This window comes from Ips typographus, linkage group LG1 (assembly GCF_016097725.1).
Source record: "Ips typographus isolate SLU linkage group LG1, UJ_Ityp_2.0, whole genome shotgun sequence".
Taxonomy (NCBI): domain Eukaryota; kingdom Metazoa; phylum Arthropoda; class Insecta; order Coleoptera; family Curculionidae; genus Ips; species Ips typographus.
The window spans coordinates 21226519-21243740 of record NC_138422.1 but is presented as its reverse complement, the minus strand read 5'-3'; the positions used below and the strand labels follow the sequence as shown (position 1 = coordinate 21243740).

The 17222-nt window shown below is 31.5% G+C and overlaps 1 long non-coding RNA gene across 1 annotated transcript; it reads left to right on the top strand.

Annotated features, from left to right (window-relative positions):
• The first annotated feature begins 2465 nt into the window (after window positions 1–2465).
• On the top strand, window positions 2466–11581 carry LOC145738327 (uncharacterized). Its single transcript, XR_014180715.1, has 2 exons — window positions 2466–4451; window positions 11320–11581. It is a non-coding gene; the product is annotated as an uncharacterized LOC145738327 (long non-coding RNA).
• The last annotated feature ends 5641 nt before the right edge of the window (window positions 11582–17222 follow it).

The window sequence follows — 17222 nt, the reverse complement described above, 5'->3', positions numbered from 1 at the left end:
GACTGTTTGTCATTTCCTTCCTTTCGTACTCTTGCTACTCCACTGAAAGAATATGGACTACTACTTCTTTCCGAAGGTGATCTAGTTTTTCACCAATTACCTTAATAGCTTGTGTAAAGCTTTGTGAAATCTGCTCCATTCGAAATAGTGTCAATTTTCTTAAACAAGTGAAATGTATAAGCTGAGTGAAATCTACAGTTGTATGGATATTGTTATAGATAGTTAAAGATAAACACTCGAGCTGTGGAAAAAAATTTACCAGCAAGCTTAATGTTTCGGCCTGCATGTTTTGGATATTTAACGTTTTAATATGATTGTATGGTGGCTGATCTAGATACTTAACAATAGTTTTCATGTCTTCACATTTACCGATATCTTGTAAATTTGGCATATGTGAAATGAAAGGCGCATATTCCTCTTCCGATATTGACGTGGCATACAGCTGTATTTTTTGTAATCGTTTGCATTTAGGCAAATAGTCAACACTTTGACAAGTAGTCGCCCAAGATGCAGTAATATCAATAGAGCGGATTTGTAAACAATTTTCCGATATAGCCTTGATAATTTCGTCGGTACAGTAATAGTGTAGGCAAACATGGGGCAAATTTGTCATGGTTTTAATACCGTTTAAAATTTTTATTTGACGTTCTGCTAAAATCGAGTACCCTTAACCGTTAGCAGTACACATACCTTACCGTTGCAATAACCATAAAGTTTATGTGAATGATGCTTAACGCTGTCTCCAATAATGCATGCAAGAAACATCCTCCAAATCCTTCACTTTGAAAGGTACAGGGTGATGGATTGAATTTTGACCACCCCCTTAACTTCCTTGATTTTGATTTTAGCAAAAAACGTTAAATACAAAACTAGTAGATGTTAAGGTCTACTTTATTCTTAGATAAACAGTTATTATACAGGGTGTCCCAAATTTGAGTAACGAACCAAACTTATGTTTTTCTAAATGCAATGACCAACTTTTTATCCGATATTTGAATTCTACGTCAAATTCTAGGCCTAATTGATGTAAAATGTCTGTATCGATATTCAACTGTTTCCGCAGCGGCATCCTTGATTGATTGAATTTTGACCACCCCCTTAACTTCCTTAATTTTGATTTTAGGAAAAAACGTTAAATACAAAACTAGTAGATATTTAGGTCTACTTTACTCTTAAATAAACAGTTATTATACAGGGTGTCCCAAATTTTAGTAACTAAATTAACCCTTAATCAAATAGTCGAGGAAACATTGTAAAGTAACAGATACTGCTGCGGAAACAGTTGAATATCGATACAGACATTTTACATCAATTAGGCCTAAAATTTGACGTAGAATTCAAATATCGGATAAAAAGTTGGTCATTGTATTTAAAAAAACATAAGTTTGGATCGTTACTCAAATCTCGAAAACGGCAAAGCTACAGAGTTGGTTAAATTATGACAGAATTGCGACATTTGGAGTTACATAAAGTGCCGCTTTAAAATTTAAAAAAATACTTCAAGAGATATCCGAAAAAACGTGATTTATAAAATCATTTGTTTTTATAATTTATTTGACTTGATGAGATAAATGAAATTAAAAGAACACACACTAATATTGCCTAACTTACCTAACTTTTTTAATTTTTTTTTCTAGGAGTTTTCCGCTCAAAATTTTGTCGAAAAACTAACTTTAGTAAGTTACCAAATTTACAAATGTCAGTTAAGTGGCCTAAATTTATAAGAATATTATGTTTAGATTGTCTGATTAGAGATTAACCTTCTAGGGATACTTTTAAATGATTCTAGAGCATTGAATTTGACGCCCTCTGGCGGCCAAACGGGAAAATGTGATAGCCTTATTTATTGTCTATTTAGGGTTCGACATATAATGTTATTGGGTTATCCTATGAACATGAACTGCGGACATATTGGTGTTTACACAACAAAATATTTTTTGTCTTCTTATACTAATTTTAACGATTCTTGTGCTAAAATTCGACGAAATTATCTAAAAACCATATAAGATTTTGATCTGAAGTTTTTGTGACGCAACTAATCGTATAACGCTATAACGTATCGTTTACCAGAATGTTTTTAGATCAACATACTCAAGAAGAAACACTTGTTACTTGTTTCCTTGTTTGAACTAACCTCCAAAACTGTAAAATGTAAAGAGCAAAAAAAATTGGTGTTTATGTTCGCTTTTTAGTAACCAGCAATCTTCACAATATATGTCTAAAAATAAATGCAAATTTTAAATTGTATATTGCAATTTGTTTTAAAATTATGACATAAAGTCCGACTTTAGAGAACCCATTTAAAAAGTTCCTAGCTCCCTTAGAAAGTCTTAAAGCATATTATGTATACAGGAACTTTTTTTTGGATATTTTTTCTAGAATCTGAGATCTGAGAACAGAACATAAGTACTTATTTAGATTCTTCAAGAATGTTATCAATTTTGTTGTTTAATGTATAATCACTTTTACACACAGAACATCTTTAATATATCTCACAAAAAACCTAATATGTCTTGTAGAATTACAAGAGCGAAATAAGTTGCAAAATAAACAGGTAATAATAATAAAATAGAAAGTTCTTAAAAATAATCATAATAATTTTAATTTCAAATCCAATCTTACAATCATTTTTTTATAACACATTAATAACAAAGTGAGGAAGAAGTTTTTTTGAGGAGCAATATTTCTTTTAGTAGCGCTTTTACTCCTATTTTAAATGTTTATACTCATATAAAGGATTCACTTTTACTAAACCTATTTAACAATGGTAACAGTTTATACTTAAAATTAGTAACGTTGCAATTGTCAAAAACTACAAACACATATTAAAGAAACAAACAAACTTATAATATCCTCAATAATATCTAAACAAACACAAAAATAATACAAATATATTCACAATTTTTATTGAAAAAATCTTAGAAGAAAAAATATTTTTATCAACTAAACAAAAAATAACAAACAATGCCGCTGTAATGGCCCGATCTTTTCACAATCAAAATTCATAATTTAATTGTTTGTAACACATAATAAACAAATAAATTATTTTCATTATGCTTAAAATGCAGTCATCATCACTCCGAAACTCTTAGCTTGCTGTTTATCAAAATAAAAACAAAGCTTGTTTAAGTAAGTTAAGTTTCTTAAAACTCTTAGGTAATTGGTACACTTGAAATCACAGAGTCAGAGCCCAACGAAATTTGTATTAATGACTAACAAGTCAGATCTGAATGATTTACGTTGGCCGAAAGCTCTGAACACCTTGCTGAAACTTTTTCTGACACTCTCCTGTGGATCTTAGCTTCCATGAAGAAGTCAAGGGTTTTCTCAAAAACGAATAAAGGTATAAGAGTTGTTGTCTGAAATAAGGGCTGATCTTTGGCCAGAAGGGTTTTAGTTTCTGAGGACTCCCCATTGCTATGTTTAGATTGGTCTCCAATCTCCAAATCAATTCGAGCTTTGACTATTTTACAATCATCACACAACATTTAAAACAAAAATCAACAATTTTAATGCCAGATTGCAAGAACGGTACAACTCTCGTTTCTGGAGAATCCCAACAGTAGGAACAGTGAAAGATTAAAAACAAAATAACCTTTTGACATTTCTTAAGTATCCCAGAAACTCTGACCACACGGTAACATTCATTTCTAAACATTCAAGACTCATAAGTATCCATAGAAAACCCTGATCTTTGTTTGATGCTTTCCTTCAGAATATCCAAAATAGAATTTTCTTCAAATAATCACCGGAAACCCTATTTTCTTTATATCTCTAAATATTGTAATTTTCATCTATTAAATTACAGAACATATATTAAACTTAAGTGTAAAAACATGTTTTATACTTAAGTATAGGTTCTGTAATTTCTTAGTTAATAACGACAATCGTTTGGAATGTAAAGAATATAAAATTCCCTGTAACAATTTGAAGAAAATTTTATTTTAGTTATTCTGAAGAACAGAATCAGACAAAGACCAAAGTTCCCTACGAATACATCTGAGTATTGAGTGTTCAGAATGGAATGTGACCGTGTGATCAGGGTTTCTGGGACATTTAAGGAGTGTGAGAGACTTATTTTGTTTTGAATAATTCACTGCTCTTAATGTTGGGATTCTCTAGAAATGAGATTTCTATGGTGTTGTGGCTTTAAATTCGTTCGTTTTTGTTTTAAGTGTTGTGTAATTGTAAAATGGCCGAAGCTAGAATTGATCCAAAGACGGAAGACAAAGCTAAACATAACTATATAGAGCCTTCAGACATTGAAACCCTTCCGGCAGAATATGAGCCCTTACTTCAAACACAGACTCTAATATCTCCGAGATTTCTTGACAAAACGCTTGACACCTTCATGATAGCTATTGACCGAAGGAGATTGTCGAAAAGATTGAGCAATTTGTTCAGAGTTTTCGGCCAGTGTAAATGCGGTTAACCTTCTTGCTGAGAATGTGGTATGTAATATTATCGATTTCTTGTTATTGATAAAGCAGGGACCGTGAAATTGCTGCAAAGAGATATCATTTTCATAACTAACTACATGGACTATGCGGAAATCGAGTATTGGGGAAAAATAATGTGCATTTCGCAAGCTTTAAGATCATGAGTTGATGATGGTTTTAGATTTATTTGTGAACTAGACTTCGACATACAGGGTGTTTCGGGAGGAAAGGAAAATATTTTGGGAATGCGTTCAGGAGGTTAAAATAAGATAAATGAACCCATATTGTTTAATTCAAACAATTAATTTAATTTAAACAATCCCCAAGCAATTCAGCGTACCACTCGACAGATTAACAAGCGTGCTGCAGCTTGTATTGAAGATGGTGGGGTACTTTCGAAAATATTCTAAATTAGTTTAGTTTTGTTGTTTAGACCATAATTATTTGTTTGTATTGCTTTTAAATGAAAAACAGTCACAAAAAACTTAAGGACCGATTATTTCAGCAACGGTTAAGAATCGGATTAAACAATATGAGTTCATTTATCTTATTTTAACCTCCTGAACGCATTCCCAAAATATTTACCTTTCCTCCCGAAACACCCTCTATATGACTGGAATAAAAAAATTAATTAAAAATGAAGAAGAAGGGAATAAAATACGGCATACTGTTTAGTTGAAATGTAGTTTATGTCCACCAAATGACGAGTATTCGATATAAAATCTGTGGAAATCGAGAAGGCGAATAAGCAAGAAGAGGTAGGAAATAGCACCAGATCTATGTAGCTAGTAGTAGGCAGTACTAATTTTAGTATTTAGTTAGTTGTACGGTTAAATAGTTGGAAATTTTAATAAATGTTTCAAACTAAACAAAGGAAAAGGGTAGTAGTAAATGTCTGACTCATGTAAAAATTCTTTTTTATCTGCTAGTTAAAAGCTAATGTAATTTTTCAATTGTGTTCAGTGGACATTAGTTCATAATAGCTTCCAAATGTAACTCGGTCAATAATAGTACGTTTATAATGTAAGTAGTGGAAAAAATATACCAGGTGTCCAAGAGTACCCTGGACCCCTGGACATAGGAGATTAACATGGGAAAAAGGTTTTGATTTTTTTGCGCCTGTACGGTTGATTTGATTGAAAAATCGTATTAATAAAAATGGTAATACGTATCACGGTCGGTAGTTTTCTTAATTTTTTTCAGATCTCTAACTTGAGTCCTTTCATCGTAAAACACGAACAAAAATGAGAAAATTTAAACTTTTAGCCTGCACTGTCGAGCAACGGATAAACAGGTCATTGTTGCTGATACGGTTGCTCGACAACCGCTTATACAGTGCAGGTAAAAAGTTTAAATTTTTGCATTTTTGTTCGTGTTTTACGACGAAAGGGCTCAAGTTAGAGATCTGAAAAAAATACAGAAAACTAGTCCGTGATAGGTACTACAACTTTCATTAGTACGATTTTTCAAACAAATCAACCGTACAGGCGCAAAAAAATCAAAACCTTTTTCCCATGTTAATCTCCTATGTCCAAGGTGCTCTTGGACACCTGGTATTATTTGAGAACCGAACGGGCACAAAGTAATAATTAGGTTAAAACGTCTAATTCCAAGATTCACAACAACGCGGTTCCTCTGGCAAAGGAGAACTGATATCTAATTCTAGATTATTTTGCTTAATATATTCACTTATGTCCATGTAACGAAAATACATCAAGTCCTCCAAGTTGGCAAAAACTTTTAGCTGAGGACAGCTATCTATAATCATTTCCGCGGTTTTCATATCCATATTGAAAGCAGGCGATATTCTTAGCTCTGTCAAGAACTTCATTGGATTATTCCTTAAAATATTTTGAAAATTTGTAAAATTCACAAATTCGACGGAGTACATATGGACGTATTTGATGTTAACGGCTTTGCTAAGAATAAGATTTAGGGGATTTTCGCAGAAGAATACTCTCCAAAATAGACTTTCTAATTTAGCAAAGGAGTGGGGCTCTGACACGGTGACAGATTCATCTTTCCTAATATTAGTTATGTCATGGAAAACTAAACTTCTTAAATTAGGACAATAGTTTCCAATTTTCACTATAGAGTCGAATGAAATTGATTGAAAGTTTTCCAAATGAAGGTGATCTAGGTTTTCACCAATTACCTTAATAACTTGTGTAAAGCTTTGTGAAATCTGATAACTTCCAAAAAGTCTCAACTTTCTTAAACAAGTGAAATGTATAAGCCGATTGAAATCTACAGTTTTATGGATATTGTTATTGATAGTTAAAGATAAACACTCAAGCTGTGGGAAAAATTTGACCAGCAAGCTTAATGTTTCGGCTTGCATTTCTTGTATAATTAACCTTTTAATATGATTGTACGGTGGCTGATCGAGATACTTAACAATAGTTTTCATGTTGTCACATTTACCGATATCTTGTAAATTTGGCAGATGTGAAATCAAACGAGCATATCCCTCTTCCGATATTGACGTGCCATACAGCTGTATTTTTTGTAATCGTTTGCATTTAAGCAAATAGTCAACACTTTGACAAGTAGTCGACCAAGATGCAGTAATATCAATAGAGCGGATTTGTAAATAATTTTCCGATATAGCCTTAACAATGTCGTCGTTACAGTAAAAGAATATGCAAACATGGCGTAAATTTGTCATAGTTTTAATACCGCTTAAAATTTTTCTTTGACGATCTGCAAAAATTGGGCCCTCTTCAAAAGACGTCAAATTTAGTGCCACTAAACCAGTCAATTTCGATAAATTATTATCAATAATATCATGAATTTCGTAAGGCCATTGCGGTAGGTACAGGTGTCTTAACTTACGATTCAAAATTACCTCAATTAATTTAACCGCTGCTTGAGTTTCGGATAGCCCTACGTATGGTGCCCAGGTGTCTTCTTCATATCTTTCTACAAGCTCCTCAAAAGCCTGTATCACCTCAAAGACAAGTGAATCATATAAGTTTACCGGAACGTATGTTAGCAGGGCGTCGCTAAGATAGTTTAAGAGTTTTTGGAAGCGTGGTTTGCTCCAATTATCCGACCCAATTTTGGATGGCAGGCTGATCAATGAAGTCGTGATGGTTTTTAGACTCATCATCTCCAACCTTGGCACCTCTTTGATTTGCGGCATGGTCTGAAACAATTAAAATCCTATAATTAATGAATTGCTGCATAATTATTGAATCAGTTTCAATACACGTAACCAAACGTTTATTTTCAAATGAAATGAATAAACAGCACAAGTCAGCAGCATGCTAATCTAATTAAAATAATTTCAATGCTCTAGCTCTTCCTGATGTTATATATTATTACATTATGAAAATTCCTGACCCTCATCTAAATTCAACTGTTTTGAATTGAAGTCTAAAAATGAAATTTTCAAAATTTGAGTGCTATAGCTCCAGAATGAGATAGAACCACGAGGTTTGTATGTTTCTATCTTAACTTTTTATTGCTTTTTGCGTTATGAGATTAGCAAGCATTCAGCAAGAGATTATCAATGCCCTGTTTACCAACAAAGGATTACATAATTTCAAAGCAACATAAATTTCTTTTCAAGCCAGTCGGTTTTTCTAAAACAACAATTTCGGTCAAAAGGCGCGTCTAAAAAGTCTGTATAATCAATCCACCAAAACGTTTAATCTCTGGAAAATGCTGTTGACCGCATCAATGCTACATTAACGTTAAATGAGGATTGTGAACTACTTGTATGCATAAGTAAATATTGGAAATGAAAAGAGCAGATGAAACAGTTAGCAATAGATAACGTTCAGTAAGTGCCAATGGTCTCCAGGGAAGAAGGGAGGCCCAGCAATATATTGCAAGAAAGTACTTAAATGTAAGTCTAGAACAAAAATAAACAATTTCTTCATTACATAGTGGGGTGTTTGATATCCCAAGCATATGATTTGGAAGAAAAAGTTGGATAAGTTTTAATAAAGGTAATATAATAAAATGGTTTAAATCTTACATCAATAACAAAAGACAAATGGTCAGAGTGATTTTCTTGTTAATTTTTTCTAATGATATAGGAATTGCAAAAGGTTTTATATTGGGTCCAATCTTGTTCATGGTATTTATTAATACGTTATGGCTGTTAATAAATTCATCCAGCCAGACTATGATTAAATATGCTTATGATACCAACTTAATTGTTGCGAGTAAAACTTTAGAAGAATTAATAACTAAGGCTGGGGAATATTCTTGGAATAAACTATCTTATTTATCTCTATTCATACCAAAAGAAGAAAGTACTTTTTTTGATAAATTCAAAGATTTTACAATTGTAATTAACTTCCATTTTGCGCTAATAAAAACTGGGGTGCAAGTACATTAAATTCTCTATACATATTGAATCTCTATACATACAACTTGCATGCAAGTTGATGTTTACACGTTCAAATTTAATTAACTTGCACAACATAGAAGTTTCCATTGAAGCAATTAACTCTTTAAATGTGTAAACTCTCCTTTTAAAAGGTACCTATCTTATTAAAAGCATTTTTACAGCTGGACTTACCTTCTTTGCGGTAGGAGATTCAGAATATACAATTCAAAATTTCAGATAGTTTTCAAATTCGAGAACAACTTTGCACCAGAACTAGCACTTTTCAGTTGAAAGGTTGTACTAAGACTGTTTCGTACTGTCGTAGTGTTACCTTAAAAGCTTATAGGTAAAGAAACCCAGGATACAAATAATGAATCATGCCAAGCTGTAAATAAGATTGCTCTGCCAGGAAGAACCATAAAAATAAAGAGCCCTAATAAATAGAGACCCTGTTATTCATATTCTGTCTAGAGTAATTATACCATTCATTTTAACATAAATTAACGATGATAACTATATGCTCATCTCCTTAAATATATCTCCACCATAGCAACAAAAGAATTATCATTACGTGTTTGATCGTGTTCCTATCTTATACAGATTAAAGCTAAGTTTAGCCATAAAAAAGCGTTTTTTTTAAATAAATTACCTTTTGGTTTTTACTTCCAAACAACTTCAGTTGTTGTCTGAACTTTAAAGTTTTGAGATCTAAGTGTAAGCACAGACTAGAATACATATGTGACATACATATGGATGTCTCCTGAATTTTTGTTCCAAAATGTGTTAATTAATAGCTATTTATGTAACCAGTTACGAAAAGTTCGATTTTGTGTAATGAATGAATGTTTGTAGGGCGAGCGCAGCGAGGTCCTACAATTTGAATGAGTTACACAATAAGACATTTTCAAAACGTGTTGCATACATAATTTTTTTTAATTTTGAACAAAAAGCTGTGAAAGCCATCTTTTAAAGTGATTTAACACAAATATTCACTTTCATAGCACCTTGTATAAACTGTGACAACGACATGTTATGATGGATGTCGCCCATATGTTTCTACGGAAATGCATAAAAACAGGGAGTGATGAAATGAACTTTTCATAACTAGTTACATAAAGTGATACTTTTCGAAACTAGTTACGAAAAGTAAAACGTTTTGTCTCTAATCAGTTTTGAAAAGTGTCACTTTATATGCCAAAATTACAAAAAGTTATTCTCATTATTACTCTGGTACATTTTTTAAAAACACTCAAAGTCTCATTGAAATTTGATTCATACTGGAACATTTTTTCGGGGGTAATATCCCTAGAGGGATATTTGGTAAGATTATTTCCTGAATTAAATAAACATTTTATTTTAATTAAAACAATAAGAACAATAATTAATAAGAACAATAACTTTCAAGCTAGAAAGGGTAACACTATTCTTTATGTTGCTGTGAGGAGTGTGAAATTTTTTCGAATTTTTTTCCGGAAAAACTGCTGACAGCTAAGTTGACAGTTGTCAAGTGATTTTTCCACTTAAAATTTACATTTGTTATACTAATTCTTGATAGCGATTGGTCAAAATTGATAGGAAGGAAATAATCAAGTCATATACCAGTGTGTAATATACAGGGTGTCCATTAAAACATATACTACGTCAAATTTCTTATTTTTAAATTGACAACTATCATTTTATGTAAATTTGTCTGAATTTTCACGTAAATTTGATATTACATTAACGGATTAGAACTTTGAAAAATTTCGCACTTTCATCAAAATCTTAAATTTTAGTGGTCACCTTTTTCAAAAAATTTAAATGTTTTCTTTTATTTAACAGCATTTGCCATTATTTACCAATGTCTATAACAAAAAGATGATTTTTTGTTTTTCAAATCAAAGTGTCTTGTCAAGAAAACCGTTAGGTAGACTACTAATATTGGCGTTTAATTGAAACACTAGATTTCTGAATTCTATTTGTTTTTAAAAATGGAATGTTGTATTAAACCAGAACAATAAAACATGATTTATGTGGAAATGAATGATAATTTAGATTTTGGCAAATTACATTTAAAATAAGCAAGTTAGGCCACCCTGTAAAGGATCATTCACTATAAATTACCCACTCTTTATCATCGTTATTATTACTCCTAGAAAAAAAAGTTGTATAATTTTACGTACATTTTCTTAAGCTGTTTTTGTGTATTGTATTTTAATGTAACTTGGTAGAATTGTCCAAAAAATTAATCATAATCGGGTGCAGGTAAATTGAGATCAAAACTATTAAGCATCAAAAATCAACATGCATTAATAGCTTTTTTTTTCATTAAAAAGTTGCCCTTTCCAAAAAAACAATAGCATAACTTTGTAAATGAAAGTGTGCCATAGAAAACATGTTATTAACATTTTGTAAGCATTATGCAACAGTGCAAACAACAAATAACGAACAATGAAAGCAGTACAAAAAAGTTATTTTTTGAAAAGTTATACCACCAGGTTATACCAAACTTATAATTATTATGATAATGCTTTGCAACTAGACTTACCTTCTTTGCAGGAGCAGATTCAGAACACAGAGTTAAGAATTTCAAATAATTGGAAAAAGCTGGAACAACTTTACACCAATACTAGTACTTTCCAGTTGAGTGGTTGTACTGAGACTGTTTTGTAGGAAACGGAGTGTTACGAAAAGCTTCTAGGACAAGAAACTCAGGTACAATAACGGCATCACCAAACAATGCAAAAAAAGAAACCATGCAAAACTACCTTTTCTTTATGGAGCCAGTTAAGTTGTAAATAAGATTGCAAGAAAGCAAGCATATTTTGTCTAGACTAGGTATAGTTGGAATTTTACCTTTCTTAAATGACGTCCGTTTTTGGCATCGTGATTTCTCACGTATACCTACAACACGTGAAATGGAAGATTTTAAGAATGGAAGAACATAATTAAATGGCAAAGTTATAAAATGTCGTGCAAGGGGAAAACACCATTCCTAATCGAAAATGTTCTATTTTTTTCGAATACGAAAAAGAGTCAAGAATGATAACTTCTTGATAATAAGAAGAATGATTGCTACAATAATATTATGTACTTTGAGAGTGTCCTACCCTATGTTGACTCAAAAAGAAAAAACGGAAAATGTCGATCAGAAAAACCAAAATAACTATTTTTTTATACATTTATGAAGAACACAATCAGAGATGAAATTTAAATTTTTGAATACTTGTGACGAAATTAAGTATGTTTGATGAGATATTCGCGTTGATAGAGCTGCTTTTTTATGGCGGCACTTTACGTGTCATACTGTATCTGTAACTATAATCAATCGTATAGTATGAAAAAAGGTTACTCCTAAAAACAATCGTCATAAAAGCGATTCTGAACTCTGTAGTTGAAAAAATATTCTATATTTTCATATATGCATCGCCAGAATTGATTATCTTTACGTAGGGATGAAACAAATACTAAAAAAGTCATCAAAGGGTATCATTACAGTTTTTAACATAATAAATTAAAGTTATGGTTTTACAAACTAGAATAAAGTGTGCTGTAGGATAGGAAATTAACTAAATTTTCCAGGTTAAAACTGAAAGTTTCAATTTATAGGTTCAATACAGTAGTCACAATTTAACCAAACTTTGAGCTGAAAGTTTTAATGAAACTCTGTTTAAGGCGGAATATTGATAACAATTCTGCAATCGGAACATGATTTTATCAAAGAATTGCAATTTAAACAGATACTAACATTCTAAATAGTTTCAGAAGAAGTTAATTTCCTAATCACTGAAAGTTAAAAAGTAGAAAAATTATATACCGTTATTTGTTATTTGGTACAAACTTCTGCAACTTTCGAATTTTGAACGCGCACGAATTTTGTATAAAAACTTTTCAATCTTTCATATAGAGTGTTCCACTATGAAATACCTGGATTGATAATGGGAAAAGGATAAATAAAAGAGTTTTCAAAATTGAATTGATGTTGGCATGCCTAATCCACTTTCCGTTGTACCGTAAGTCAATCACATCTTTGTTAATTTAAATAGATTTTCTTTTATATTAACTTTGTTCGCGTTTTTGATTATAAACTGTTTTGAATATGGGTTTGGACTATATGCACGTTAATTTTTATATAGTGCTGTCTATATAATCAGTACACAGCAACACATATCCCATCCATGTAGATGGCCCAAATCAGCTCGAGAACAGTTCCTGAACGGTTCATTGCCATGAACCCGAATAAAGCTGTTATCACATACTAGGATTGATTCAAAATTCTGTTGCATTCTAATACAGGGTGCCACAAATTCATGTGTAAGTATGGGGATCTCAAGGTTGATTAAATTACGGCACATTTGGGGTTTAATAATGTGCCTCTTTAAAATTTCAAAAATTCTAATTACTTCAGGAGATATCCGAAAAAACGTGATTTTTAAAATTAGTTTTTATATGATTTATTGGATGAGATAACTGAAATTAAAAGAACACTTTAATATTGCCACTTTTCCTCATTAACAATATCATAATTTGATATCCGACGTTTCGGTTTTTTGTTACTATCATCAACCTTACTTTACTGGACTATTCCAGAAGTTTGTCTTTTGAAATTTGCACTTATAAAGCTAATTTTAGAAGTCTACCTATTTTAAAAATGTCAATTTAGTTGCTTAAACTTACTGGAATAACCCTTTTGATATATTTTTTGTAGGACTTGCCGCTCAAAATTTGGTCCAAAAACTAACTTAGTACCAGATTTGCAAATGTCAGTTTAGTGTCCTAAATTTACAAGAATGTTATGTTTAGATTGTCTGATCAGTAATTACCCTTCTAGGGATACTTTCAAGTGATTCTAGAGGATTTGGACGCCTTCTGGCGGCCAAACGGGAAGATCTAACATATCGTGATAGCCTTATTTATTGTCTATTTTCCGTTCTATAATGTGTCTATAGAAAATGTTTCAAATAAGCGAGTTAATTTACGACTGAATGGGGAGATTCACAAAAAAGTGACCTCCCTAAGGCTTTCAATTGGGTTATCATATGTACACAACAAAGTTGTCTTCTTATACTAATTTTAACAAATAATAGTATAGCTAAACAAAATAGATTCAAATTCGACTTTTTTTCCGACATTATTGCAAATATCTCAAAAACCACCAAGTTAGTAATCTGAAATTTTTGTGACGCATCTTTACTATCTATGCACTTTAGTCGTACAAAGTACCTACTAGATATTTTAAAATGTTTAAAATGTTTAAAATATTTAGTACGTTGTAATATCTGTCTATTTATTGCAACTTGTTTTGAAATCATCACCTACAGAGAACCCATTTAAAAAGCTTCTATAATAGCTATTTATGATATGAGTGTTAAAAGTGTTTTTAAGGCATACATGTGAAAGTTTCTGCAATTCGCATAAATGCATTAAAATAGCATTTAATTATTTGTTTACTTTTAACAGTGCTTTAAAACGCTTCTTTAAAGCACTAGTTCGTTAAAATTCTATTTTAATCCGTTTGTAGAAAAAGCATTTTTCTAGCATCCATATTATGTTTACAGGAATTTTTGTTGGATATTTTTTCTATAATCTATGATAAAAGGGGGAAGGAGCATACTAATTTAGATTTTTCGAGAATTTTATCAATTTTGAGAACTCTGTCTCACACCGGCTACAAATTCTTTTTCTTACAAAATCCTAGTTTGTTTTCTAGGAATATTTGCAAATTAAATAAGTAATAATATTAAAATAAAAACTCAAAATAAATACTCATAATTATTTTAATTTCAAAACCAGACTTACAATTATTTATTAACGCATACGTTATAAATGAGTTTTTGGTACATTCTACTTAACTTTTTGAGGAACAATATTACTTTTAATAGCGCTTTTACTCTTGATTTAAATGTTTATATTCATATAAAGGATTCACTTTTACTAAACCTAATTAACAATGGTAACATTTAATATTTAAAATTAGTAACATTACAATTGGCAAAAACTACAAACACATTAAAGAAACAAACAAACCTATAATATTCTGGATAATATCTAAACAAACAAGAATGTACAAACATAATACAAATATATTAACCATTTTTTATTAACTATATTTTATTAATTAAAAATATTTTTATTAACTAAACAAAAAATAACAAACTATGCCGCTGTAATAACCCGACCTTTTCACAATGTAAATTCATAACTTAATTGTTTGTAACACATAATGCACAAACAAGTAATTGTTCAGTATACTAAAAATGCAGTCATTATCATTCCGAAACACTTAGCTTGCTGTTTATTAAAAAAAAAACAATTTTTGTCTAAGTAAGTTTAGTTTTTAAAAACTCTTAGGCAATTGGTACACTTGAAATCACAGAGTCAGAGCCCAACAAAATTTGTATTAATGTCTAACAAGTCATAGATCTGAATTAACTCACTCAATGTGACCAATTAAACGATTATACCTGTTTGTATTACTACTTTTCACTAAGTTTCCACCTTTTTTTCTGAGTCAGCAGTCTTTACATAATATGTATCACGCATTACAATTATTTCAGAACTCTTCTTCTGTCATGTCCGTTTGTAACCGGCAATGCGCGTTACGTGGATCTTCTGCATGATTTTTTAAAGTCATTAACCAGCAAAAACAAGAATTCAATTCGATAATAAATATTACTGATTCGTGTATACTTTACACGAAGCTTTACCGCATCTACGTTGAGCTCTGAACACCTTGCTGAAACTTTTCCTGACACTCTTCTGTGGATCTTAGCTTCCATGGAGAAGTCGAGTGTTTTCTCAAGAAAGAATGGAGATATAAGAGTCGTTGTCTGATATAAGGGCTGATCTTTGGTCGGAATGGTTTTAGTTTCTGAGGACTCCCCATTACTATGTTTAGATTGGTCTCCAATCTCTAAATCAATTCGAGCTTTGGCTATTTTACAATCACACAACATTTAAAACAGAAATCAACAAATTGAATGCCAGAACGCAAGAACGGTACAACTCTCATTTCTGGAGAATCCCAACAGTAGGAACAGTGAAAGATTAAAAACAAAATAACCTTTTGACATTTTTTAAGTATCCCAGAAACTCTGACCACACGGTAACATTCATTTCTGAACATTCAAGACTCATAAGTAACCATAGAAAACCCTGATCTTTGTTTGATGCTTTCCTTCAGAATACCCAAAATAGAATTTTCTTCAAATAATCACAGGAAACCCTATTTTCTTTATATCTCTAAATATTGTAATTTTTATCTATTAAATTACAGAACATATATTAAACTTAAGTGTAAAAACATGTTTTATACTTAAGTATAGGTTCTGTAATTTCTTAGTTAATAATGACAATCGCTTGGAATGTAAAGAATATAAAATTCCCTGTAACAATTTGAAGAAAATTTTATTTTAGTTATTCTGAAGAACAGAATCAGACAAAGACCAAAGTTCCCTGCGAATACATCTGAGTATTGAGTGTTCAGAATGGAATGTGACCGTGTGATCAGGGTTTCTGGGACATTTAAGGAGTGTGAGAGACTTATTTTGTTTTGAATAATTTACTGCTCTTAATGTTGGGATTCTCCAGAAATGAGATTTCTATGGTCCTTGTGTTGTGGCTTTAAATTCGTTCGTTTTTGTTTTAAGTGTTGTGTAATTGTAAAATGGCCGAAGCTAGAATTGATCCGAAGACGGAAGACATAGCTAAACATAACGATGTAGAGCCTTCAGGCATTGAAACCCTTCCGGCAGAATATGATCCCTTACTTTAAACACAGACTCTAATATCTCCGAGCTTTCTTGAAGAAACGCTTGACTCCTTTATCACAGCTATTGTCCGGAGGAGACGGTCGAAAAGATTGAGCAATTTGTTCAGAGTTTTCGGCCAATGTAAATGCGGTAAATCTTCTTGTTCAGTATGTGGTAAGTAGTATTATCGATTTCCTGTTATTGATAAAGCAGGGACCGTGAAATTTTCTGCAGAAAGATATCATTTTGATAACTACATGGACTAAGCGGAAGTCGAAATGTTTTACCATCTAAAAAATTTAAAAAATGAACAAGAAGGGAATAAAATACAGCATACTGTTTAGTTGAAATGCAGTTTATGACCACCTACTGATATTCATTTGACTTGAAAATGTCAAAGATTGCAATGTCCTTTATAACCGGTAAAGAGCCATACTGCGTGTAAGATGGATCTGCAGGAATTTTTAACGTTACGATCTTCGGGATAGTAGTCGTAACATAAATTGCATATGTCACATGTCTTAATAGACAAATAATAAGTAGGTTATAACGTGTAATTTCAAGATTCACAACAACGCGGTTCATATGGCACAGGAGAACTGATATCTAATTCGAAATTATTTTGCTTAATATATTCCCTTATGTCGGTGTAGTAACGAAAACCCATGTTCAAATTGGCAAAAACTTTTAGCTGGGGACAGCTATCTATAA